Raw genomic sequence first — 27666 nt, 5'->3', positions numbered from 1 at the left:
ACATTTGGTAATGGTGTAAGAGAACAGAATTGTGAGCCATAAGATAGTAAAGGTGTTGTAAAACCAGTTAAAAAATAAAATGATGAATCACCTCCTTTGCATCTCCAGAAAAATAATCTCAGCCACCCATTTTGATTTTTTTTAAATTTAGGCACACATTTTCCTTTGTTCAGCTGAATGTGTCATTGATGGCATCACAACTAACTATGGGATAATTTGGGCTCTGGGAAAGTTATTATTATTGAAGGATCAGCCTGACGAAGGAGCACATCATTGAGAAGAAGAAATCTTCTCGTAATAATCATCATTTGCCAACTTTACAAGAAACGAAAATCTCAAAACAGCAAAGATGTTTCCATAGGTTGAGGACTTCTAGGTGGAAAAGCCTAGAGATATGATTGGCTTGCCAGTTTGGGAAAGCTAGGCATGTCCTTGTCCTTACGTGGTGGTGCAGTGATTTGAATGCGGTACTACAGGCTACTTCTGCTGACTGCCAATTGCCAGCAATTTGGCAATTTTATCCTCACTGGCTCAAGGTTGAGTCAGCCTTCCATCCTTCTGAGATGGGTAAAACGAGGACCCAAATTGTTGTGGGCAATAGACTTAGAGGGGGCTATAAAGCACTGTGAAGTGGCATATAAGTCTAAGTGCTATTGCTATTGGGATTATTTCTGTTGTTAGGCAAAACAAATCTATCAGGAGGGAAGCAGAGCTGAGGAAATTTATTGGAACATGGAGGCCATCATGCTAGAATGGAGTGCTGAGGTTTCTTTAGGTTGCAGTTGCCTTGTAGGGGTTGTCATTGGGTTATACTGTTAGCCAGTGAGGAGGCTCCTATTCTTTGGTTTAGATTGTGAGGGACTTTATCTGGCAATAGGAAGAATCAATTCAGATCTAATAGAATTAGGCAAAGAGAAAGGGTACATGATTGGTTTATTTTAATTGTTAGATTAATTTTTCCCCGTTAAAGTGACTGGCTGAAAGCCCTCCAGGGAGCATTCTGAGGTTGAGCAGGAATTAGAACATACAGTAGGTCTCCACTTTCCTTACTATGGCAGTTTAGTTCTGAGATGGCCCCACTACTTTGCAGGGTTCCAGACACCAACATATTGCCCCACCATCCAAGTCTCTAGCTCTCTTCTGCCCAGGGAACTTCCCAACCCTACCATGTGATAGCCAATGAATGTGATTTTTTTTCTGCTAAAACTAGTGTATGTATGTATGTATGTATGTATGTATGTATGTATGTATGTATGTACGTATGTATGTATGTATTTAATTTCTATGCCTCTCTTCTCCTGGGACTCAGGGTAAACAAAACTCAGGGTAAACAGTAAACAAATACAAAAACTTGAAGAAATCTAATATTAAACATTCTAAAAAATCCCAATAGTAAACATGCATTAAAAAAATCTAAGTTAAATTATATTCTAAAACCCTATGTATTCATAAACCAACCATCCACATTCATATTATACTTCACTCGGAGGCCGGGGTAGATGTTAAGATTTCACTGGCCCCAAGCCTGTCAGCAGAAATGCATTTTCAGGGCCTTACGGAAGACTGGGAGGGTGGGGGCAGTACGAATCTCTTGGGGGGAATTGATTCCAGAGGGCTGGGGCCACCACAGAGAAGGCTCTTCCCCTAGGCTCTGCCAGATGGTATTGCTTGGCTGATTGGACCTGGAGAAGGCCAACTCTGTGGGACCTAAGCAGCCGCTGAGATACATAGGGCAGAAAATGATCCCATGGGTAATCTGGTCCCATGCCATGTAGGGCTTTATAGGTCATAACCAACACTTTGAATTGTGTTCAGAGACCTCAATTTAGGGGTAGAAATGCATAGGGAGAATTAAACAGAAAGTCAGAGTCATTTTCTCTCACACAACTCTAATTTACTAGGTTCCTAATGTCTTAAAATCACAGAAAGTACAAATGATTACTTATTTGTGAGATACAAAAAGGAGCAAGATAGGGATGCCCAATATCTCACTTGTTTTGAGTCTTGAACTACTGAGTAGAGATATAAGACAAGATGAGAGGATCATGGGAATAAGGACCTTAAAAAATAACTTATAAGCTAGGGGCTTTGGTAGATAACTCATGTTGGCTCTAGAAGAGCCTTTAAAGGAAGTTGAAATATTAATGGGCAAAGATTTCAAGATTAATAAACCAAAGATGTTCAAAGAGAATTGGTAATGAAAATGGGTTTTAAGATTGAGAAGAAAGAAAAATATCTGGATTTCACTAGGTCCAATATGTAAAAACTATATGTTATTTCAAAATAACTATCTTAAGACAGAGAATTAAATTAAAAAAGACATGTTAAGATGGGAGCAGTGAAGGGCTACCAAAATGTTTACTACCACACTGTGGGCGTGTCTTATGCAGGACGTCCTGCATTTTCTTTCAACATCTTTCAGTGAAAATTGGGTGCTCTGTGGTGGAGCTTCATTTTTGCTACCCCACTTTGTCCCCCCCCCCCCCCGTCCGGGCAGTAGCCCACCCCTGGATGGGAGATATTACAATTGCCATTTCTGGGAAGAATTTCCATGATAAAAATGGATGTCTTGCCTAGAATGATGCTTTTGTTTCAGACAATACCTATTTTAATACTTGATGCACGATTTAAACAATGATAGAATTATACAAGGGTCACCCAGAAAGTAATGCACCACATTTTTTTCTCAGCCTACAGTTATAGTATGAATGCGAAACTTTAGATATACATTATTTGAATTGTCAGGAGTGCATGTGTAAATTTTGCATTTCTTCAGACAGATAGCGTAGCTGCAGCAGTGTTTTGAAATGGCTTCTGTAATTTCTCAGTGCGGAAAAAGAAACTGTTGGGAACATTCACAAATATCTGTATACAGTTTATGGAGAATCTGCAGTGGGCAGAAGTATGGTTAGTCACTGGGCACAGAGGTGAGGCCATTAGAAGAACAGAAGAACAGAGTGTGCGGCCATTGAAACAAGGACTGGTACCGACAGGTCATACATGCCCTTGTGTCTCACTAGAGGAAGGCCATAGAACGGGACAGAGATTACCTGGAAAAATAGGGAGTGTAGAAGAAATATCATTCTTTCTTGTGTGCAAGTTTCATTGTGTTCAATAAATAATTGTTGAAGAAAAAAAATGTAGTGCATTACTTTCTGGGTGACCCTCATATATCTAAATTTGTGTGACGGGGGGGGGGGGGCTGTGAATTAATTTTCGGGCATTACAAAATGCAAAGGAAGGAGGAGGATTGGGTTTACCTGACTTGAATTTGTGTTTTGAAGCTTTCTGTTTGATTTGGATGAAGAAATTGTGAGTTAGCCACGGCAAGTTGGTTGTGGCAAGTTGTCCTAGATCTGCTACATAGTAACCTCAATGGACTAAACAAAGAATGCAATTTGTGTTCCTGAGATGTAATCTGGCTAATAAGATTAATGTAGTCAATTAATTGTAGTTTTGCAGTATCAGAAGAGCCACAATTCTCTAATGTTTGGGGTATGATGACAGAACCAAATTCTGAATGCCTTTGTAATTTTGGAAACCTACGTGTAATTCAGAACAGACAGAAACTTTAATAGTTGGGAAAGCCCCAGAGACCTTTAAGATACTTGGAACTTTTTTTTTTCTTTACTGTAGCAAGGTTCATTTGCACAAGTGCATAGCATCTGCTGTTTGAAGGAATGAACTGACATAGTGTTCCTTAAAAAAATTAAAACTTAAAAGAAATATACAAAATATTTTGTGGTCCAAATAAAGAGAAAGGTAAGGAAAGATACCTCCCTGGCTGTCTAATATCTGTACCAGTTTGACAAGGAGAGGGAGTGGGTGGGGGAAACATAAATGCTTCCCAGGTTTGGAAGACTTTTTTAAAAACAGTCACTCTAATTTGTTGCTTTTAAAATTCTCACTGCTCTTTTGTTCAAAAGAACACATACAGAATATGGAAATGGAAAATTAATTCAAATTTATCCAATAAATTATTCAAAAGGAATTACTCACTTGGTGTGAGTATTTTCATGAAACCAAACTCAAACCTGTCAAACCAATGTATGGCGTTAAAAAGCCTGAAAAACACACACTTGCATGCACATGGTCCTTATTAAAAGCAGCTCTTTGGGGAAAAGGCTTTTTTTTCAACAAGCAACAATCCATTTGTCAGTTAACGAAGAAGAAGAAAAAGAAGAAATATGACAAGGAATGATTTGTTTAAACAAGATAAGCTTGAAAAACATGCCCTAATGGCAGCAATATCATCTGCAGAGACCTGCTTGGTTCAAGAGAAGTTTTTTTGGTTTTAGTAATGGCTTTAGTTCTATTGTACATCTGGCTGTCAGAAAGCACTAATAATGCTTGTGGTTTTTTTTAACTACTTTCCAAAGACTTTCCAATGGTCTCCTCTGTTGTCTGTCTGGGTTGGTTGGTTGGTTGGTTGGTTGGTTGATTGGTTGGTTTGCTGCCTATCTTGCCTGAAGGCAGCTCTACATAATGGCAGCTCATCATAGTCAAGGGTAAAAGAACGCTTTGGGTTAGGGTTGAGTAGTTGTGGTAATCAAGGAAGGAATTAATGTTCAATATTGTGGTGATGCCTGGCTTCAAATTTCTGAAGCAATTTTACTGTGCTCTCTTTTCATATTAGCTCTCTGAGGAATTCACTCTACCTAATTCAAAACCCAGTTAAAAATCACTCAAAACATCTTCTAATTCCTCACTCTGAGAACGACACTTTCATTTTTAATGGTGTTTTGACAGGGCTTATTCCACATTTCTTCTTTTTTTCTTTTAAGGTTAAAATAATTTTTATTAAACCTTTTTTTAAAAAAAAGGTCTTTACAATCTGCTTATTTGACAATTATCCTATATCTTTTAGATCAAGTTCACATTCATTTGTCCTTCGTTTCAATTTACAATTAACTATACTGTACATAGAAATCCATTCTTGCGTAGTTTTCTCTTTATATTAAACAATAACATTTCCCATATATAAACTCCCTGATTTTCTAGCTGGATATTGTCTTTGGGGTTTCTTCGGATGTTGGCTATTTTTTAATCTATACCAAAGGCTGTCTTGATGTTGTGTTTGCGGAGAATTTTGCTGATTTTATCTGTGGTGCCTTTGATGTAAGGGAGGAGGGCAATGCCATTGTCCTGTTCTGTGTCTTGGTTCTTGGGGGGTGTCTCTTTTTGGATTAAGTTGGTGATTGCCTCTCTTTGGAATCCATTGGAAATTAATACATTTGTGAGACTGTGTAATTCGGGTTCCAGGTGGTCTTTGTCAGCTAGGTGTTTGGTTCTGGAAATGAGAACTGCACAGATAAATTCCGTAGCCAAGACCCTCATTTCCAGAACCAAACACACACACACACACACACACACACATAAATTGTACAACAGTACTGTTAAATACAAAGATATTTCATTTTTACAATTCCTTAGCACCCTTCTTACTTCTATTCCTTCCTAAATTTAATCATTAATTACCTATACATATATTATTTAACCATTTATACCAATCTTCCCATGTCTTATAGTACAGTGATCCCTCGAGTTTCGCGATCTCGATCTTTGCGAAACGCTATATCGCGATTTTTCCACCCGATGACGTCACTCCCTTCCTTTCTCATCTTTCTTTCTCTCTCTCTTTCTCTATCTTGCTTCTTCCTCTCTCACACTCTCTTCCTCCCTCTCTCATCTCTTTCTTTCCTTCTCTCTCTTTCTCTATCTCTCCCCCTCTTGCTCTCGAGCGGCGGGCGGCACCCAGGGAAGGTTCCTTTGGCCGCCCAGCAGCTGATCTGCTCGGCAGCGCAGTAGCAGCGAGGAGCCGAAGATGGGGTTTCCCCTTTGCGTGGGCAGATCAGCTGCTGGGCGGCCAAAGGAACCTTCCCTGGGTCTTCAACTCCCAGAGTGGCGGACAAGCGGCGGGCGGACAAGCGGCGGACAAGCAGCGGGCGGACAAGAAAAGCGGCGGCCGGACAAGCGGAAAAGCGGCGGACAAGCGGCGGGCGGACAAGCGGACAAGCGGCGGACAAGCGGCGGGTGGACAAGCGGTGGACAAGCAGTGGAAAAGCGGCGGCTGGACAAGCGGACAAGCGGCGGGCGGAAAAGCGGCGGCCGGACAAGCGGACAAGCGGCGGACAAGCGGCGGGTGGGAAAGCGGCGGCCAGACAAGCGGAAAAGCGGCAGACAAGTGGCGGGCGGACAAGCGGCGGAAAAGCAGCGGCCGGACAAGCGGACAAGCGGCGGACAAGCGGCGGCCGGAAAAGCGGCGGCCGGAAAAGCGGCGGCCGGACAAGCGGAAAAGCGGCGGACAAGTGGGCAGGCAGGCGGCTCCTCAGCTGCTGGGTCTTCCCAGGTGCGGAAGTAAAAACACCATCTGCGCATGCGCGGCCATGGAAAAAGGGGCGCACATGCGCAGATGGTGTTTTTACTTCCGCATCACTACATCCCGAAAAATCGATTATCGCGAGGGGTCTTGGAACGGAACCCTCGCGATAATAGAGGTATCACTGTATTCTGATTCTTCTTTATCATTCATCTCTTTAGTAATCCTGTCCATCTCTGTGTACTCTAAAAAAAAATTGATCACACAATCCTCTGATGGTATTTTATTGTTCTTCCAGTTCTGTGCAATGTTATTCGTGCTACTATGATAATATGTAGAATTAAGTATCGTGTCTTTTTGTTCTGTAAATATCTCTAGTAAAAAAAATTCTGGTTTCATTTAGATATGTTGAATTGTTATTTCTTCAATCCATTTCTTTGTCCTTTGCTTTACTTTGGAACATGACCACCAGGGCGGATTCCCGATTCTGCCGCTACCGGTGTGCTGCACATTCAGCTTTAATTCTACTGCAGGCGCACAAGTGCGTCTTAGTGAGATTTTGTTTCTGCGCATGCGCAGGAAGCAAAATCTCATGGGGGGATGCGCACGAGAGAGATATTACAGCATTTTTTTGCTTCCACGCATGCACATTAATTAGAAACAGGTTTATTGGATATATCATATTGATACAGGCTGGTGAAAACCGATTCTAAAGGTTCCTGCAGTTTTCACCTAATTAAAAGTAAATGGTTTTCCCCTTTCCTGAACAATCAGTCACATGGTCCAATCAAGGTGCTTGGAAACCTCACTCTTTCTCTCTTCAGCTACCTTTGGCCCTTGGTTCTCAGGGGAAACTATTTTGTTTTGTCTACAAAACCCCCAGCTAACTCTATTTTCCCCTCCCTACCCTTCAGCACCATAGTGGCAACATTGAAGCCTCCAAGATGGCCTCAGTCAGGCCAGCTTCAGAGTTGATAGGTACCTTTTTGGGATAAGTTATCCTTGAAGGGTTTCTTTTCAATTAAATATGGGAAATGTGGAAGAATTTAATTTGAATGTTAATCCCTCTTTTAGCATAGGGCTCCTGGGTACAGCTAGAATTTTAGGTATAGCAGCCATTAATTAGAAAGCTTTTAAAATAGTTGTACAAGTAGTCCTTGACTTACAATAGTTCGTTTAGTGACTGTTCAAAGTTACAACAGCACTGAAAAAGTTACTTATGACCAGTTTTCACACTTATTAATTAGAAAGCTTTTAAAATAGTTGTACAAGTAGTCCTTGCCTTACAACAATTCGTTTAGTGACTGTTCAAAGTTAAAATGGCACTGAAAAAGTGACCAGTTTTCACACTTATGACTACAGCTATGTTCATATAATCAAAATTCAGATGCTTGGCAACTGACTCATATTTATGATGGTTGCAGTTCACGTGATCCCTTTTTGCGATCTTCTGACAAGCAAAGTCAATGAGCAATCTAGATTCACTTTACAACAGTTAGTCTAATTTAACAACTACAGTGATTCATTTAACAACTGTGGCAAGAAAGGTCGCAAAATGGGGAAACTCACTTAACAAATGTTTCCCTTAGCATCAGAAATTTTGGGCTCAATTGTGATCGTAAGTCAAGGAGTTACCTGTATTAATGGTTTAGCTTCAAGAAGAAGTTGGCTAGAGGTTTCTGAAGTAGTGGTTTGAGGCTTAGCAGGTACATTTAGCACATATAACATGGAGAATTTTGCCTTTTTTTATAATCAGTTTGTAACCAATCATGTTATATTCCTGGAGTTCCCCATTGCTTCATTATAAATGCACCCTATATTCTCAGTTTCAAAGCCTTGCCCTACTGAACCTGCCCATCTTGTGTGCTTGACCTGGTTTTTGCAAACTCATCCCAAAGTGTTGGTATCTGAAGTCCTTGGTATCTTGCTTGAGTAGAAAATAAGCCTCAGCTTGTCTCCGTGGAGCAAGTGAGAAGGGAAATAGACTTTTAACTGATAGATGGGATAAAAATACATTCATAAGGTCCCTCTTACAAATTTTTCTCCAACAGAAGCCAGGGAAATTGCTGGTTGCTCAGCTCAGCTGCCTGCTTCTTGAGCCAAGAGCTTGAACTCTGCAGACCACCCAAGAGAATTTCATTATACATTTCTCCACCTTTTGGGGAGGGAAAAAAAAGAAAGGAAAAATACCGTCCCTTCCATTATAATAAACAAGAATCATAAAAAATACAAAGAAATGCTCAACAGAGCAGTGCCTTTCTACTCTATCTGTTCTAAGGGATATATTTGGATAGAAGCCAGAGCGCTCCAATGGATCTACTCATGTAGAGTGCCTTGACCTGAACCTTACTCTTTTCAATATGCTCCAGCCAGGATTAAGCCAAAGTCAGTCCTTTTATTAATTTAAACAACATCTGTGCAGTCAAAATCTGACAAGGGTCAGGATAAATATGGTAATTTGGTTTGGAAAAGGGTTCCCATTCTGTCAACTGTCCCACTCTCTGGATGATGGGGACCCTCAACAACCTAGGGAAGGGGTGTCAAACTGGTGGCCCACGGGCTGAATGTATCATGCACAGGCCATGCTCCGTAAAGGGGAAAAAACATTGTACTACATCACATGGCAATGTGATGTTTCGACTTTGACACTGGTGGTCGAGGGAAAGTGTAAATAACCTTTTATTTATGTAATTGACAATAAATCCACCTTCCATAAACTTTCATTGTATTGTCTTCATTGTTCCTTTGTTTTCATGTTCACGTTCGGATTTTAAAAGGAATCAACCTGGAAATAAGGAGAACTTTCCTGTCAGTGAAAACAATTAGCCAATGGAATGGCTTTGCCTTCAGAAGTTGTGTGTGCTCCATCACTGGACTTTTTTTAAAGAAGAGATTTGAGAGCCATTTGTCCAGAATGGTATCCGGCAGTGATGGTGGACCTTTTTTTTCCTCAGGTGCCAAAAGTGCAAGCGTGAGTGCTATTGTGCATGTGCAAATGCCCACACCCATAATTCAATGCTTCCCTGCCCACCATGCAGGTGCACATTATCCCACCTTCCCCTATTTTCCGAGTCCCGGTGGGCCTGGTAGGCCCAGTTTTTTGCCCTCCCCAGGCTCCAGAGGCTTTCTTTCTTTCCCCCCAGCCCCAAAGCCCTCCAGAGGCCAGAAATGATCCATTTCCCAATACCCAGTGGGCCCAATAAGTCTGTTTTTCACCCTCCCCAGACTCCAGAGGATTCACTGGAATCTGAGAAGGATGACCAGATTATCTCCAAGACCGCCTTCCCAGCACCTGGTGAGGTCCCACAGAGTTGCCCTTCTCAGGGTCCTGTCAACCAGACAATGTCGGCTGGTGGGGCCTAGGGGAAGAGTCTTCTCTGTGGGGGGGGGGGGGGGCGGCCCTCTGGAACCAGCTCCCCCCAGATATTCACACTGCCCCCACCTTCCTTGCTTTCCGAAAAAGTTTGATCTTTGCCGCCAGGCCTGGGGTCATTAGATCTCCCTCCCCCCCGACCAACAAATGTGTTTGGAATAAATTATTGATTGAATGAATGTTAATTGAATGTTTTAATATTAAAGATTTTTTAAAAAGTCTTTTAATTATTATTAATTGGATCAAATTGTTTTATTATGTATTTTTTGTTTGTTGTGAGCTGCCCCAAGTCCATAAATAAATAAGTAAGTAAGTAAGTAAGTAAGTAAGTAAGTAAGTAAGTAAGTAAGTAAGTAAGTAAGTAAGTAAGTAAGTAAGTAAATAAGTAAATAAGTAAATAAATAAATAAATAAGTAAACAAATAAATAAGTAAACAAACAAACAAATAAATTGTCCTACCCCGCCCAGCTGGAGTCCATATGGAAGCTGAAATGCCCTCCCAGAGCTCCATGTGAACCAAAAATCAGCTGGTCGGTGCACACATGCAAGCTGGAGCTGAACTAGGTCAATGGCTTGCGTGCCAACAGATATGGCTCCACGTGATACCTGTGGCGCACGTGCTATAGGCTTGCCTTCACTAATATAGTGTCTCCCACTTGAGCACTGGATTAGACTAGAAGATCTCCAAAGTCCCCTCCAGCTCTGTTATCTTGTTATTCTGCATGTACATTAAGATTATACCAAAGGATGGTGTGATGGCAAATAATTTAGCAGTTCCTGCTTTAGGAGCAAGAAAAAGAACATTAGACTGCTTTAAAATCCAAGGGTAGCTTTCTCCTTCTTATCCCAGAGGCAGCTAAGATGTGTATTCTTCATGCATGGAGTTTTTGACCTATTTTCCCCTTAACAGTAAGTGCTTAACAGTTATTGCTGCATAGAGGCAGAAATACTCAAATAATATACTGGCTGCTCACTTTGCTGGAGGGTTCCTTTAGCACATCCACTCAATCACCTGCTTTGTTTACTGCTGTTGCTCTGTTGCAAAGCACTTCTCTCCTGATCCCTCCCTTTCTTTCCAAATTACTTGCGCATCACATTTTTATGCATATGGAGTATCCATGCAAGCCGCAGCCTGTGAAGACACATGCTTTCCACTACATTGTGAATAAATTACCAACCTAGTTCGTGCAAACTCGCAGGAACATTAAAACTAAGGCAAAAGAGGATTCTACAGAAGTGAGCAAAATGCACAGTCCATAATGCTAAATACATAAATTAGCAGAAAATGTTGTTTAATAATTTATTGATTCTGCAGCTGCACATATGTTAAAAGGAAAACCGTCTGTTAAAATGTTAATACTGCACACTCCGCAGATGTCATTATACAAAGTCAAACATTTATGTCGTTCAACTAGACTGCCTGACATTTAGAACTGGGTTGATGTAAGAGAAGAGCTGGCACCCCATATGTTTTGTTGATGATCATTTTCATCTTTCATAAGCCAGACCAAATTGTGTTACTGTAACCATATAGAAAAAAGATTAAACCTGCTTAAAACACACACACACAGAGAGAGAGAGAGAGACAGAGACAGAGACAGAGAGAGACAGAGAGAGACAGAGAGAGAGAGACAGAGAGAGGGAGACAGAGAGAGAGAGAGAGAGAGAGACAGACAGACAGACAGACAGACAGACAGACAGACAGACAGACAGACAGACAGACAGACAGACAAGACCAAGAATGATCTCCTGGTCTTAAAAAAAAAAACCACCAAAAAAATCCCACCTCTTGAATTCTGTGCACTTTCAATATAGTGGTTCCATGTCATTTGAAGAAAAGGATAAGTCTAGAGCCAGAGGTGGGCAGTAGGCAGGACAGGGTGGAAATGAAGCTGTGTGCCCAGCTTTAGCTGACCATCCCCCATCCCATCCTTCTCGGAAAATGGCAGGGAGACCAGCACCAACAGGTGTTTCAGGGGGCCCATTTCCTCCCCCCTCTTTTCTCAACAGTTGATCGGCACCCATTCACCTAGCTACCCAGCCTGAGGCAGAGGGTGACCCAGGAAGGAGAGAGCAGGAAATGCCCAGCAAATTGTCACCCCAGAGAGCGACACTGTTGAGATTGTAAGTCGAGAACTTAACAGTTCACTTGAATGATGATGATCATTCAAGCCACTCCTATCCGGTTACACGACCATCAAGCCACACCCACAAAATAAGCCACACCCCCAGTGTGGCAGTAAAAGTTTTGGCTGCCCATTACTGTCTACAGCAGAGGTGGAAAACTCAAGGCCCAGAAGCCAGAGCAGCCCTGTGGGGTGCTTAGATCTGGCCCTGGAAACAGTGAATGACTGATCCAATATGCCTCTGCCAGTGGGTGACCCACCAATGCTCTGTTTTCACTGGCAGAGGATTGCAGGAGGCCATCACATGGCTCAGGAACCCATTTTCTCTGGAATTTCTCGGACCACCACAGGCACCCCAACATGAGTGATGTTGACTTGGCCATGTCCACCTTGGCACACCCACCCTGTCCCCCGAGGTCAAACACAACCCTGATGCAGCGCTCAATGAAATTGAGTTTGACACCTGTTGCCACCTGTTTTTGTTTAGGTACAAATATAGGCCAGACACCTGTTGCCTTTGCAGTTTGAAATACAATTTCCATGAACCTTAAAAGAAAAGACATTTGCCAGAGAGTGTGGGGCAACCAATCTTAGAACCGAGATTCACACATCTCAGGGTTACCTGTGACTCTTGAAAACTTTGAATGAAATCCCCTGAGTCCTTCAGATATGAGGTAGTGCATCAACTTTAATTGTCAAAACCAATGCGTGTTGTAAAAGAGCTTTAGTTATAATACATGTTCAGTGAACTAGCCCTCTACTGTTTTCATAATAATTATGTCATTATCCACCCAACAAAGACACACACATATATGACGAGATAAGTCACACACTTCTGAAGGCCACACAGCCATAACAAACATGCACATACACAAAGCGTATTGATACTGGCACAAAATTAAACATTGGGCTAACTCATAAACATCAGACGATGGTCCAATTGGTTGTGTGTGCTTCAGCTGAAGCTGCATTCATGCAACCAGGCAGACATAGGCCAGAAATCTGTTGGACTTTGAGGTTTGGAATACAATCTCCATGGATCCTAAAAGCAAATATATTTGCCAGACAATGTAGGATAATTATTTTGAGGGTACTAATTCATAGAGCTGAGACTCACAAGTTGAAATATCAGGGCTATGCGTGACTCTTGAAAATTTGAATGGAACCGCCTGAGTCCTTCAGATATGATGTAGAAAATCAGCCTTGATTACCAAAAGCAATGCATGTGATAAAAGGGCTTTATAATAAAGGTCCAGTTCAAATTGTGCTGTCAGATCCTAGGAAACTGTAGTCTGGTTCGAGCCTAGCTAGAAACCTGTCAAAACTGTTGCAATTGGAAGAATAAGAGCCAAAATAAATTACACTTTCACAAGCATAGAGGTTTTGCCTTATGTATATATGGATAAATTTATTAGGTCATGAGTATATTTACTCTAAAGCCAACAAGACTAGAGAGTTTTAATTATTTCCATGTGTGTGTATGTGTAAAAAGTAAAGATGTAGTACAAGAAAAAAAAGGGTCATATTATGGCCACAAAGTTCTTCATTCAGAATAAAGGAAAGCTATCTCTGTGAAAATTGTCAAGATCTTATTAAGCTTAATTACCAGGGGTGAGTTTTGGTACCATGACCTGTTCATATTGGGAAACGTCTTCTATTTTTTCCATAGAAAAGACTATTTTCATATCAGAACATCACAACTGGCTTCAGACAACCTCAACAGTGGCTCTCTGTAAGCTTTGTTGTGAGGATATGTCTTCTTTTGTATGTTTAAGTTTATGGGCTGTGGTAATTAGCCTGTATGGATGAGTGGGAAATCCATGTTTAAATCCTCCCAGAACCATGAAAATTCCTTGTATGATTTAGGGTCTGTAATTATTTTTTAATCCAGCCTACAGTACAGGGTTATGGCATTGAGGGAACAATGAAAAATCTCTTTTCTCTCCACAGAGAAAACTCTAAGGAAAGAAGAAGAGGAGGAGGAGGAGGAGGAGGAGGAGGAGGAGGAGGAGGAGGAGGAGGAGGAGGAGGAGGAGGAGGGATGAGGCTCCTGAACTTTAATACCTGTTCTGTCTGGGTCACTCCGGAAGCTATGACCAACCCAAAAAGATAAGCCAGACACACCGGTTGAATCCAAACACAGTTTTATAATGGTAAAGAGAAAAAAAGCCAACAGAAAATGTCCTTACAGGTCAGGAAAGCACTGCAACTCCAAAAGAAACATTAAAAAAGCAATTGTTCATACAGAAAAACAGGATCCTTAATGCCAAACGAGGCTGTTGCTAACAGACACAAACCTCCCCCGGTCTTCAAGACTGCTGGGCCACGAGCCAGGAACAAAAACGCTGAGAGAAAATGCAGATAACACCAATTCCTCTTTGATAACACTCCACACTGCCGAAAGGGTTCACATGCCTTATAAGCCCTTCCCTGCTAATGAGGACCACACCCAACCCCCCGGTGTTCCTCATGCAGCGCTGATAATATCTACGCAGTTGAGTTCTCCTTTGATCTATGCGTCTCTGTCACATACTAATGATAGCTTGTGCTTCGTCATCCAGGGACTCCAGAGAATCCAAGCTACTTGCTTGAGATAGCCCTTCCCCAGGGCTCCCAGGCCTTTCTTCCTCATCACTTTCTTCACTGCTATCTCCCCTGTCTGGCTGCAAAGAACTCTCCCCTCCGTTCTCAGACTCCCCCAGGCATGGAGTCTGAGAACGGAGGGGATGCAGCTGGTCTTTGATCTGGCTCAGGCTGAACCACAACAAATATCTAGACATATACAAAAACAACAACAACACACAGCATCTTTATTCCAAGGCAAAATATAGCTATTTTTGGCTATTTTTATTTGGAAAATGAAAAAAAAAGGCAGCCCTCATATTCACTGTTAAGAATAAATCCAAAGACAGCAATGGATGGACTGTTTATTTCCTATCTCACTGAGTAAACAACAGCTTTTGAATTTCTAGTATATTGTTTACATAATGGATTGTTTACATTCACAAAACCTCCAAGTGACAGTACATTACACTCCTGAAAATTGCTGTGAAATCAACAGGGGCATGTCGCGTGTTGTATACATCCTTGGAAAGCAAGCATCTTGTACAATTCTTTTTCTGCAAAATAGTTGACAGTGCTCCAAGTTGGAAAGCAGATTTCTAGTGTAGGAAGTTAGCACCCACCCCACTGCTAGGATATTTTAGGAAATATTAAAAGGGCAGAATATTTCCTCTAAAAAGGAGGCAGAAATTCAGCCCCACACTTTTGTCAAAGGGCCATTCCAGTAGAGGGCTGCTGCATGGATGGTCCAGTATGCAGTCCTGGTAGGAAAAATGGAGAAGTGCATGGATGTGCATGAGATTTGCCTTCTGCGCATGTGCAGGAAGCAAAATCTCGTGTGAGGACGTTCACGCATGTGAGATTTCACCGATTTTCGGGGGGGGGGGGTTGTCTGCTTCCACGCATGCTTCCCCTGCTCTAGTTAATGCTGAATCTCTATTCCCTCTATTTATTAATGAAGGGAATGAAGAACCATTAAAAAGAAGCTTAAGGAACCTTAATTTGATTTCCAGCATTACACACACACACACGCACACACACACACACACCATTATAAGAGGTCAAAATACAAGAAAAACACTTCAGAGTTCATTTCCCAGAATTCTGAATATGGTAGATACATGAGCTTTGGATCAGATAGCAACAGTACTTAGACTTATATACTGCTTCACAGTTCTACAGCCCTTTCTAAGTGGTTACACAGTCAGTCTATGGCCCCCAACAATTTTCACTACAAATTTAAAGATTTGAAACAAAAAAAAATGTGGAAAGGAATATACATCAGAATTAATGTTGATTAATGTTGCTTTAGAAAGTTTTACATGTATTAAGATCTCAAATAGACTCGATTTAAGACTGAGGTTAACTGAAATTATTTTTTCTGTGGGAGTGTTTATGTTTATATGTAGAAATAATCAATAAGAAATCTTTGAAAGTTGAACACTAAATGGCACCTGTTGGCTACTTTAAAAATAATTTTCAAGGAATGCACCTATTTATTTACTACTTCATTGTTACGGAAGAAAAACAAGCCTCACTGAATAAAATTGAAATTGACCTGCAGGTGGATTCAAAAGTGATACTGTAGTTTATAAGAAAGATGGAACTCGTGGATTTACAAATGTAAGTGGATGAAGATTTAATAATTAAAAATAACATTAAAATATTATATCAGAAGAGTGTTGTGTATAATTACTTTACCTTGGATTTACCAAAGTTTTATTGTTGTTGTTATTATTATTATTATTATGGATTTACTAAAATTGTAAAACTGGAATTACAAAATGTGTTTGATAAAAACAGTAAAAGTTTTGAGAGAAGTGGCAAAGAGAAGGAGAAAGGAGATGTTAAAATTTTCTATGAAGGGTCTCATGGGGATTCTTCACAGAAAGTAGAAAGAAGGAGTAAGGATATACAATATAATCAATGTATTTGATCAAGGTTAAAAGAAATGGCTTACTATTTTAGGAACATTTTATGGCTCCCTCACTGGGACAATGTTTTTAAGACTTTATTTGAAGAGAGGAAATAGGAGGATACGTTTTAAGCAGTTTCTCTCTCTCTCTCTCTCTCTCTCTCTCTCTCTCTCTGTGTGTGTGTGTAACATATTTCTGCTGATAATGAAAGGAAGGGAGACTAGTTTAGATGTATTCTAGCTTATTTTGCTCTCATTGGCTAGCCATACCTTTACTGGGATTTGCACCTGCACCCTCTGCCTTGTAAGGCAGTAGGCCTTAGCCCAGAGGTCTCCAAACTTGACAACTTTAAGACTTATGGACTTCAACTCCCAGAATTCTCCAGCCAGCATAGCTGGCTGGAGAATTCTGGGAGTTGAAGTCCACAAGTCTTAAAGTTGCCTAGTTTGGGGACCTCTGCCTTAGCCTCTAGACTACAGGTTCTCCTCCTTCTCAGTTTGTACCAGGGAAGGGTTCTATGTGATTTTTTTGTCGAGTCACCCTGGTATACCCAAATATGGAGGGAGCATACTGCTTCCTTTTTGCCTCTCGGCCCCACCACAGGCCATATTCCAAGGCAGATAAACTTACACCTATATGGAACTATAATCTATAGGTGTAACATATTTTTGCTGATAATGAAAATGAAGGGAGACTAGTATAGATCTATTTCAAGCTTATTAGCTCTCATCAGCTAGCCATACCCTTACTGGGATTTGAACCTGCAGCCTCTGCCTTATCTATCTATCTATCTATCTATCTATCTATCTATCCATCCATCCATCCATCCATCCATCCATCCATCCATCCATCCATCCATCCATCCATCTATCTATCTATCTATCTATCTATCTATCTATCTATCTATCTATCAAAATGATTTAAATTGATTTTAATAGATACACTGTAGGTTGTAATAATGTTATTTCTGATAACCCTTAATGTCTTCAGAGAGGGGCGGCATACAAATCTAATGAATGAATGAATGAATGAATGAATGAATGAATGAATGAATGAATAAATTTCTGTTGATTAATATTGAGAGATGAGCTTTTAGAGATGGGTTGATAGACAATAGGGTACAGCAGGGGATTAGGAATTGCTTGATTTGACTTTAAGAGATAATGAACCTCTGGCATTGCTTCCAACTCTATTATTCTAATCTGTTATTCAGTTATTCTTTGTATGATCACATGTATCCATCCCATCAAATCTAAAAAAAGTTTGGAATGGTGTGGGATCTCCTGTCACAGCCAGGGTGTTGGACTAGAACAGGGGCATCAAACTCGATTTGATTGAGGGCTACATCAGGTTATGTTTGACCTTGGGGGGCTGGGGTGGGTATAGCCAGGGTGAGCAGATGAACATCACTTGTGTTGGGGGCATCTATGGTGGCCCCAGCACTTTGTCAGTGAAAATGGGCTCCTGAGGTCTGTTTTTGGCCATGACAGCCTCCTGCAAGCCTCTGCCAGTGAACACGGAGCTTGGGAAGGCCAGATGCAATCCTCCTGAGCTCCATTTTATTTGGCCAGTCCTTCAGGGGCATACCCGTGGCCAGATCTAAGCACCCCACAGGTCAAATCCCGGCTCCGGGCCTTGAATTTGACACCCCTGGACTAGAAGAACTGCAAAGTCCCTTCCAACCTTATTATTTTATGATCTATGATGTTATTAATGTTGATTATATTTGCTCAGGACAAAGAGGGATGTTTCTTTTTCTCTTTTAATTTTCTTTTCTTTTTCTGCACAATAGTTTTGATTTTTTGTTTAATGTTATGGAGATAGGATTAGTTTATTTGTATAATATAATCTTCAATAAAGTAGTTATAAGAAAGTAAATGAAATAACCAGAGATAAATGGGGGGGGGCAGGGTAATGTGCAACACTTTGAATGAATTCAGTTGAAAATGTAATAACTGCTTGGTGATGAATGGATGGGAATGACACAAGAAAGTGCAGACAAATGATTGGGCCATCCTTTGAAATCAAAGAATAATTGAGAAATTATAACATGTGAGTATCATTACTGCCTACAAGAGCTCTGTTTCAAATACACGACTCCAACATAAGACTATTTATACTTGCACATTGCAAAGAAATCAAAGCATAGATTCTGGAGACCTCACCTACAAAAAGATATTGACAAAATTGAACGGGTCCAAAGACGGGCTACAAGAATGGTGGAAGGTCTTAAGCATAAAACATATCAGGAAAGACTTAATGAACTCAATCTGTATAGTCTGGAGGACAGAAGGAAAAGAGGGGACATGATCGAAACATTTAAGTATGTTAAAGGGTTAAATAAGGTCCAGGAGGGAAGTGTTTTTAATAGGAAAGTGAACACAAGAACAAGGGGACACAATCTGAAGTTAGTTGGGGGAAAGATCAAAAGCAACGTGAGAAAATATTATTTTACTGAAAAGTAGTAGATCCTTGGAACAAACTTCCAGCAGACATGGTAGATAAATCCACAGTAACTGAATTTAAACATGCCTGGGATAAACATATATCCATCCTAAGATAAAATACAGAAAATAGTATAAGGGCAGACTAGATGGACCATGAGGTCTTTTTCTGCCGTCAGACTTCTATGTTTCTAGATAGACCAGATGCACTAAGATGGAAGATGTTACTTAGTGGGGTAATGAAAAGCCTGTAAGAAAACAATCAAGCTCTCAGAGAGCACCAAAGACTCCACAAATCAATGTATCTCTAAAGAATGATGGATGTAATGGCCTACAATAAAACAAAATTGTGAAGGATACCAGGGTGATGATTTAAGATTTTGAATAGATTGTTGTTTTGTTAATGCCAAGAGTGGAACTTTTTTTTGGGGGGGGGATGGTTATGGGGAAAAAAGTGAAGTAGTGAAATTTGTGTTTAACTCCATAGTGCCAGAGGCAATCAGCTGCATTCTGTGATGAATGATATTGACCTGAAACTTAACCTATATTTCATAATGTAAGCAACATGTGCAAACCTAAGATGCTACATCTGTTCTCAGCTGTAGGCCAGGTTGAAGCCTTCATGGGCATTCTGCATGAGTAAAGGACGGGGAAAAGGATGGAATGTATGTTTCAAAGACATGACAGAAACTCCTCCCATTGCATATCTGCATATGACATCATGATTGAAGTACAAATGGAAAAAGCTTGCATCATTACATCAGAATACATATTTTGTCAGTTGAGAATCCTCATGGCTGGTTACAAATAATATGGGGCAAATGATCCTTGGCCTACAATCCTTTTTTTTCAGTTCAAAGTTACAATGGCACTGGGGAAAAAATAATGATCATTTTTTTTCACACTTAATAGCATTTAATAGCATGTAGACCTATATACTGCTTCACAGTGCTTTACAGCCCTCTCTAAGCAGTTTACAGAGAGTCAGCATATTGCCCCCAATAATCTGGGTTCTCATTTTACCAACCTTGGAAGGATGGAAGACTGAGTCAACTTAAGACCATTGTAACATCCTCATGTCCACGTGATAAAATTCAGACCCTTGGCAACTGGCATAGACTTAGGATGGTTGCATTGTCCCAGGGTCATGTAATCACTTTTTGCAACAAGCAAATTCCATAGGGAAGCCAGATTTCACTTATCAGATATGTTACTTTAACAACGGCAGTGTTTCCCTTAACAACTGTAGCAAGAAAGATCATAAGATGGGGCAAAACTCACCTAACATCTGTCTTGCTTAGCAACAGAAATTTTGGGCTCAATTGGGTTTATAAGTCAAGGACTACCTGTAGCCTATTGATTTGTTTTTCTTCATTCAATCACATTGATAGACCTCTTGTGCTCAGCTATGAATTGCCTTATGGTTAACCTGGAGGTGTCAAACTCACAATCTGCAGGCCAGATGCATCACATTCCTCATTTTAGCAAAGGAGGAAGGAAGTCACAGTAAGTCACGTGATGATATGATGATGCAAGTTTGACACCCCTGACCTAACCCATTCTCTAAAACAGTGTTCCTCAAGCTTGGCCACTTTACCTCCTGTGGACTTCCATTCCCAGAATTCCACAGCCAGAAAGACTCATTAGGGAATTCTGGGAATTGAAGTCTACATCTCTTAAAGTTGCTGAGATTGTGAAACGTTGCTATAGATTTCTCTTCCATTTCTTTTTGCCTGCTGCAGTACATTATTCAAGCCCAACCAGGAAGGTGCACATAAAACATGTTGAATCATGTAACTGACGGTAGCAAATAATTATTTCCCTTATGATGAGAAACCTTCAGAAATCAGACAGTGGGGAAAAATGATCCTAATTCCCCAGAAAAAGAGATAAGAAATTAGTAGGAAATTGTGCAAAAGACTTGTCCTTGCTATTCTTCTTTTTTTAAAAAAGTTGACAGCCGACAAATTACAAAGCTATTCAGTGGAATCCTTAAATGGATGTTCTTTCCATTGTGCTTCTCTGTTTACCAAGTCTCATTATGTTGAAATTTGCCCTTCTGTACTTTACATTTGGAAGCTTCTCATCAAGGGAAACTGATGACAGACGAGAAAGCAGATATGACCCCGCAGGCAGCCCTGGGGGTCAAATTATAGCAGTGGGAAGGAATTGTATTGTATTTCACTCAAAATCAGGCAGGTACCAACCTTGAACAGCTTGTCTAAAAAGTGTCAAATGAATACAGATTTGAAGGAGCTGTTGAGGAAAAATCTTATTCTGAATCCCTCATACCTGGCCTTGAAAATTCAGCTAACTAAAAGCTTCAAAGAGAGTTTAGCTTTGTTTTTGTTTTTTTAAGCACCACTTATACAGAATCCTACATTTCTGTGCTGGGTGAAATTTATACTTAATTTGCTGAATATTAGTTAGCCATGAATGCAACACAGAGTTCACAAGTTCCAATTGCCTGCCGGACGACTTACCAGCCGGCCGGGATTTTGCATTGGTGCTGGGGGAACGGGGCTCCTGGCACAGCCACCATTTTGGATGGCCAGGATCTTGCGAGAATTTGTGAGATCCTGGCCCAGACCTTGTGTGTCAGGCGCTGGCCTATGATGCAGCCATGGGTGGGCCAGGTGAGCCCTATAAAAGGGGCTGTGCCATGTTTTGGCCTCCTTTTTGTCCCGGATGCCAAGTTGCGAACATGTCCCTGTGTTTGCCATTGTGGGAGCCATGTGGCGCGGCCTAGTAACGGGCAATGCAGTGGTTTGCAGGGCGGAGAACAAGCCCTCCTTTCTTCTCTGTTTTCCTGTTTTTAATTCAGCTTTGCTGGAAGGGACGAGATTGGGGCCTTGTATAGGCCTGGGGGTAGGCCTTGAGCCTGGTCTATTGGCCTAGGCCTCAATCCACCACTCCCCCATCCCAACCCCCCTCCCACCAGTCACCTGCTCTTTTAGGCCTGTGGGAGTCAGCTAGGCCCACCGGGCCATTAATAAGGTGTATTCTTGGGTAATCCTTGGGTTTCCCTAGACAGTGAGGAGGGAGAGGGGATCCTGGTTTGGGGCCTTTTTTGGGAGATAGGCCTTGATATTTGATGGCTGCTAGGAAGCAGAAAGCTGCCCCATCATCCCCTGAGTCGGCCTCCAGGCCTAGGCGGGCGGTATGGCCCTCAGTTAGGGCCAGGCAAGCCAAGGAAATGGCCCAGGATCAGGCCAGGAGGGCTGAGGGAAGGCCCAGGAGCCAACGTAGACACAACTTAACTTTGCCTTCTCATTCCTGGTCTAGGATCATTGAGTGCCTGAATGACCTGGATGCCTGCTGGCGCCCAGTCTACAGGCAAGGGGGCATACCTTCCCAGGTCTCTGCCTCATTTGGCTGGCCACCAAGTGAGCCGGAGTGACAACCTGGACTCACAGTGGTGCCTCCTCAGGTTGCAGTGGTTGTGGCAGCTGGACCACTGCAAGGAGCCTACATCAACCGTAGCAGGTGAGCTGATTACATCGAGTCACTACACACAGCCCTTGCCTGTACCTAGCCAGGTGGTTATGCCACCGGCATCAGGGAACATTGTTTTTTCTGTCCCGGGGTCAGGTCCGCTGCCACCTGTAACCAGGTATGGGCAGCTATGCCCCTGCGGTTGTGGTTTCTACAGGCTCAGTACCCAGCATGGTACTGGAACCCATTAGGGGCATTTGTCTTGCCAGATCCTCTGGCAGCCATTAGACCCAGAACAATCCTTTGGGGAGTTGCCTTTCACCCCCCTGGGTTTCCATTTGCACCCTTCAGTTAGGGGAAAAAATTGGAAGGGAGAATATGTGGATATATTCTCCCTTCTGAATCGGGAAGTCCCAAAGAAGGAAAAGGAAGAAGATGCCTGGGCCGAACGGCCTAAAAAGGTCAAAGTGGACTGGTGTTTTAGTTCTTGGCTTTATGCCTTCTTGATGTATATGTCAGTCATGATTGAGAGGGAGCCTGCCAGGGCTCCCTCTATGATTGACCTTATTGCCCATGCCCATTACGGGTACGAGGGCAATTCATGGTTGCAATATGACGAATCCTTCAGAATGAGGGTGGCCTTTGAAAGAAGTTTGCCCTGGGATATTGTAGTGCCCAATTAGTGGTTTCACACCACGCAGCTTTCATGGGCTGGTGGCGGTGAATGAACTGACACACTGGGTCGACTTCGGGAGCGAGGTTTCCTCCTCCCTGACATGAGTTTGCTGCAAGAGGGACATCTTTTCGTCCCGCATGTAGGTTTTAACACACTTGTGGGAGTTGCGGGGGCATGCATGCCACCCATTCTTGTACATGGGCCAAGGGCTCTAAGAACAGGAAGAATACCTCAGGGCAGGCAAAGGATCAGCCTTCACCTCAAGGAAAAGAACCCCAGTCTAGTTAATCTGGAAGTACTGGAGGGCATGCTGCTTGATTACTGCCTGCATAATTGCGCAGCTGCGCTCTTACAGGGCTTTAGGGAGGGTTTTCAGATTCCCTATTTGGGGCCCAGGAGGACCTTCACCTCCAAAAACCTTAAATCGGTTGTGGGATGTGAAGACATAGTATGGCAGAAGATTCAGAAGGAGGTGTCCGAGGACAGGGTGTTGGACCCCTTTGTGGCCTCACCTTTTCCTGCCCTCTGGGTCTCCCCTTTGGCTGTCATCCCCAAGTAGGCCAGTGGTGAATTTCGTTTGATTCACCGGGGGGAATCGGTGAACAATTTTATCCCTGAAGAATTTTGTTCTGCCTGGTATGCGTCTTTTGACGCTGCAGTAGCTATGGCCAGAAAGTGTGGCGTAGGGGCATTAATGAGCAAATGCAAAATTAAGTCTGCATTTAAGCTGTTGCCTATCCACCCGGATAATTTCAAGCTCCTGGGCTTCCAGTTTGAGGGAGGATTTTATGTGGACTGGATGCTGCCCATGGGCTGCTCCATATCTTATGCTCTCTTCAAGCTTCAGTATTAATTAATTAAAATTATATTTAATTTAATAAAGTGACCCATTTTAAATCCAGGTCTGTCTCCGTGTTCTCACTCCACATCTGGCACAATATTTTGCCTACCAACAATGCAGAAAAATATGATGGGGGTTTGTTTCCCCTTTTTCAAAAAGCATCAACAACACATGCTTTGGACATACTTTGGTGGAAATGTGTCAAACTTTGCATGAGAACTTTCCTCTATTCATTAAAGGAGTTTGACCTTTTTTCAGGCTTCCTCCTGAGTAAGTGGGGTGGAGGTGTCACTGGGTTAACTTTGGTGGGTAAATTCCTAAAAGGAGTACCATTTTTTTCCAGCTGCAAAAGGTCAGGCTGCAATTAATGAATAGCAGAAAGGCGATGTGCTTGGATGAGGTCTGATGCACTTACTTCTTCAGAAACACTTTTGAAGTGTGCAGCACCCTATTCAAGAATATCTGGAATTGGGTTTTATTTCAAAGAATTAAACTTCAGTGGCTCCTACTGTGCAGACCTTCTGAATTTCAAGACTCAGAAATACGAGAGGTCATAGGACAGGCATAATTGTTTGTTAGCAGCTTAGATATGAGGCTGAGTTTCTTGGAGCCTCCAAGCTGTTTCTGTAAATTCAGAAGGTTTCATTATGCAACCAATTCCTAAAGATATGATATGTGATAGATGTGATATGAGATACATAAGATACAAACTGATATGCAATATAATTGACATATGATGTAACTGATCTTTGTTTGATGTGTTATATGAATTATGATGATGATGATGATGATGATGATGATTATTATTATTATTATTATTATTATTATTATTATTTATTAGATTTGTATGCTGCCCCTCTCCGCAGACTCGTGATGCGTGATATATGATATGTATGGTATATGATTAATGATAGATGATGGAGAGGGATAATCTAGGGTAGTGATTTAAAGCTGAATGTTATGTCTTTGAAATGAACCAAAGGAATCTAAATTTCATGGGAATCAATACTTTTCTTATATCTTTCTGGATTTTATATGTCATCAATGTTGCAATTTAAATTATCCTCCAACCTTACGATACCAGCATAAGAAAAACCTAATAGTTAGGGGTGAGTTCTCAGAAAAATGACTTGCTTTTCTTCAAATTTCAACTTTCTCTCCCCCAAAACTCAGGAGTCCTTTTTTCCCCCCTCATTCAGACCGTGGATAAACCCTAAACATTCAATAAAAGTGATGATTTTGTGAAAAATGGATGCCATTTGGAAGATATTGTAGATGGTGGCATCCACAGGCATATCAAATCATGGTGACACCAAATTTACACTTTATAAATGAATTTCCTTAATATGTTCAAGTCAGTACATCATGTCTCTGAATGCATTTTTATGGAAAAAAGAAAATACAGCAAGCTTGTATGTATCTATATACTGTATGCTTTTCCAATATGCAATTTTGAAGGCAGTATTAATTGATTATTGTATTTATGCAATTGCTCATGAGATGAGAGGCATCTCTATTGGCAGACTTCTTTTGGCTTGAAAAGTGGTGGGGGTTTTTTACACCCATAGTTCACCAAACTATTATTCCCTACTCTTATGCCTCTACCCAGAACATTCTGGTTTATAAAGTGTAGGCATGCTTTTCTCCGATCTATTTTTGCAGCAAATTGCCTTTGAATTAATACTTATAGATTTCACCACCAAAAAAAATGCATGGATGTAAATAGTACACTGAGCAGAACTGCAAGGAATAATTTACTTCAAAGAGGATTCAGTCAGTTCACCCCCTTGAATTAAACCTTCAAACCAAAATTCCAAGGTGATTCAAAATCTAAAATCAAGTCAGACACCTTTGAATCATTCAGAGAGATTTAAAAAATGATTTACCGGATCAGGGAGGTTTCTGGATTTGCAAAGTGTGAAACATTTCAATAAGTCCCCCCACCCCCACTTCCTATTTATGGACAATGGTGATGTGACTAGAACTAAATGGGTAGTTGGATAAAGGTTTTATCAGTCCTTTCTATCCTGCTTATCAGAATGCTTGAGGAAATATTTCTCTGAAATGCTTCTCTCACTTTCCTCTTAGAAATTGTTTACCTGAATGTGAACAATTGGGATGTATTTTGAGTCTTTTAAAATTTGATTTTATCTTAACCTTTGTCCTTCTCTTTATATTCAACTGTTTATCTGATTTATATGGTCCGTGCTTAATCTATGTATCCAATCTCTCTGTAGTCTTTCAACCCTTGCAATCACACTTTTGTTCTCCATTTATTCATTAATTTGATTTGATTATAGTTGAGTTGGGAGAGAGTGACTGACTTAAATTCACAGTCAATTTTTTGTCCTAAGGGAAGACAAGAACTAATGGTCTCCTGGTTGCTAGTTCAGCACCTTAACAACTGCATTCAACTGTCCCTCCCTTTAATTCTTCCAGGTCCCCAAATTAAATGCTGAAAGGAAAGCCTCTCTCAAGTCCTACATATTGTGTGCACAATTCTTGATAATTTTTAGTGGTAACATCAAAGAGTTTGCCTAATGGTGGGATTTTTTTAAAAAAACACCAACCCTACATTCTTGGGATTTTGTGGTGACTTTGCATCCAAATTTTAACCATGTACGGATGCATTTATGGTGCTTATTCAGGTGCCTCTACTTCTGTTTCCTTTCTGGTGATTTTTAACCAATTTTTGAAAGGACGGTTTCTACTCGGGTTTGCATTCTCCTACCCATCTACCTCAATATCTTCTTTCTGGGATAATAATAAGAATGGCTATATTCTCAGTTCTATTTATCTTTGCCAAAAAATAATTTTTAGAGAATGCTTGAAAACTTGATTGCAATAAAACCCTTCAAGATCTCTTGCGGAATTTTTGTAAAATTAATGTCTTCTAAATCATGTTTTTAAGCCATCTCTGATCTTTTCATTCCATCCTGGCAAAAATAAAGCATCTGCAGACTTTTTTCCTACACCGTGACAAATAGCCCATGAAATGTCAAATCAAATCTGGTCTTAAAATCTTTAATTCAAACTGGGGCATGGCAAATCTGCATGATTATCATAAGACTAGAGAGATAAATTGCATTAGTGCATCTCCGGTTCACCCAGGCTCTGCCATTCTTTATCAAAGAACAAGAACAAAGTACAGCAATACCTTAGTAATCAACTGCTTTGAAACTCATTGAATTTGGTACTCAACACATTTGGATGGAAAAATTTTGTCCCAGTACTCATCGTTTGTTTGGTATGCAACAAGCTAGAAGTTGTGACTCACTACATTATTCCTTAAGGGAAAACTTTGTTTGATACTTTTCATTTTTTGGTGCTCATTGTGCCTCTCAGAACCAATTAACAATGAATGTGAAGATACCATTGTATAGGAAATGCAGAATAATAGGAGTAGGAAAAGGAATGAGTTTTGTAAGGAAGACCTGTGGGCTAAACTGGCATGCCCAGTTAGCTTAAGATCTGTTGGTTGGGAATTTCTTGTCTGATGGTTTGATTTAAGGATGATGTGAGAGAATGAGAAAGAAAGAGATTCCAGCTAAAGTGATTTATATAGATTACTGAACTTTTACTATTGTGATTTATATTTTTTAATAAGACTAATCTGGAATAAGTGATTTCTGAATAGTGTATGATTTAACAGCTGAGCCAAGTGAGGAGGAATGTTTCATGAACATTTGTACCAGTATTTCTCTTTTGGGGGGCAATTACCTTAAAAGAAGATGAAATGCATCTATTATACAATTTGGTTTGTATTTATTGCTATTCTAAACAATCTTTTCCCAAAGAATTCATAACGGCTTGTACATTTTCTCTGTTTTTCTCTTTATAGCAAACCAGTTATGTAGGTTAGGCTAAAAGACTGTGATTAACATAAATTAACATAAATTTACTTGGAAGTTCAAGGCTGAGCAAGGCTTTAAACATATTTTGTCCTACATTCTTATTTGCATACTTCACAAATT

The sequence above is a fragment of the Erythrolamprus reginae genome, chromosome 2 (assembly GCF_031021105.1).
Source record: "Erythrolamprus reginae isolate rEryReg1 chromosome 2, rEryReg1.hap1, whole genome shotgun sequence".
NCBI classification, from domain to species: Eukaryota; Metazoa; Chordata; class Lepidosauria; order Squamata; family Dipsadidae; genus Erythrolamprus; species Erythrolamprus reginae.
The sequence above is the reverse complement of the archived record's forward strand: the minus strand, read 5'-3'. Positions refer to the sequence as shown.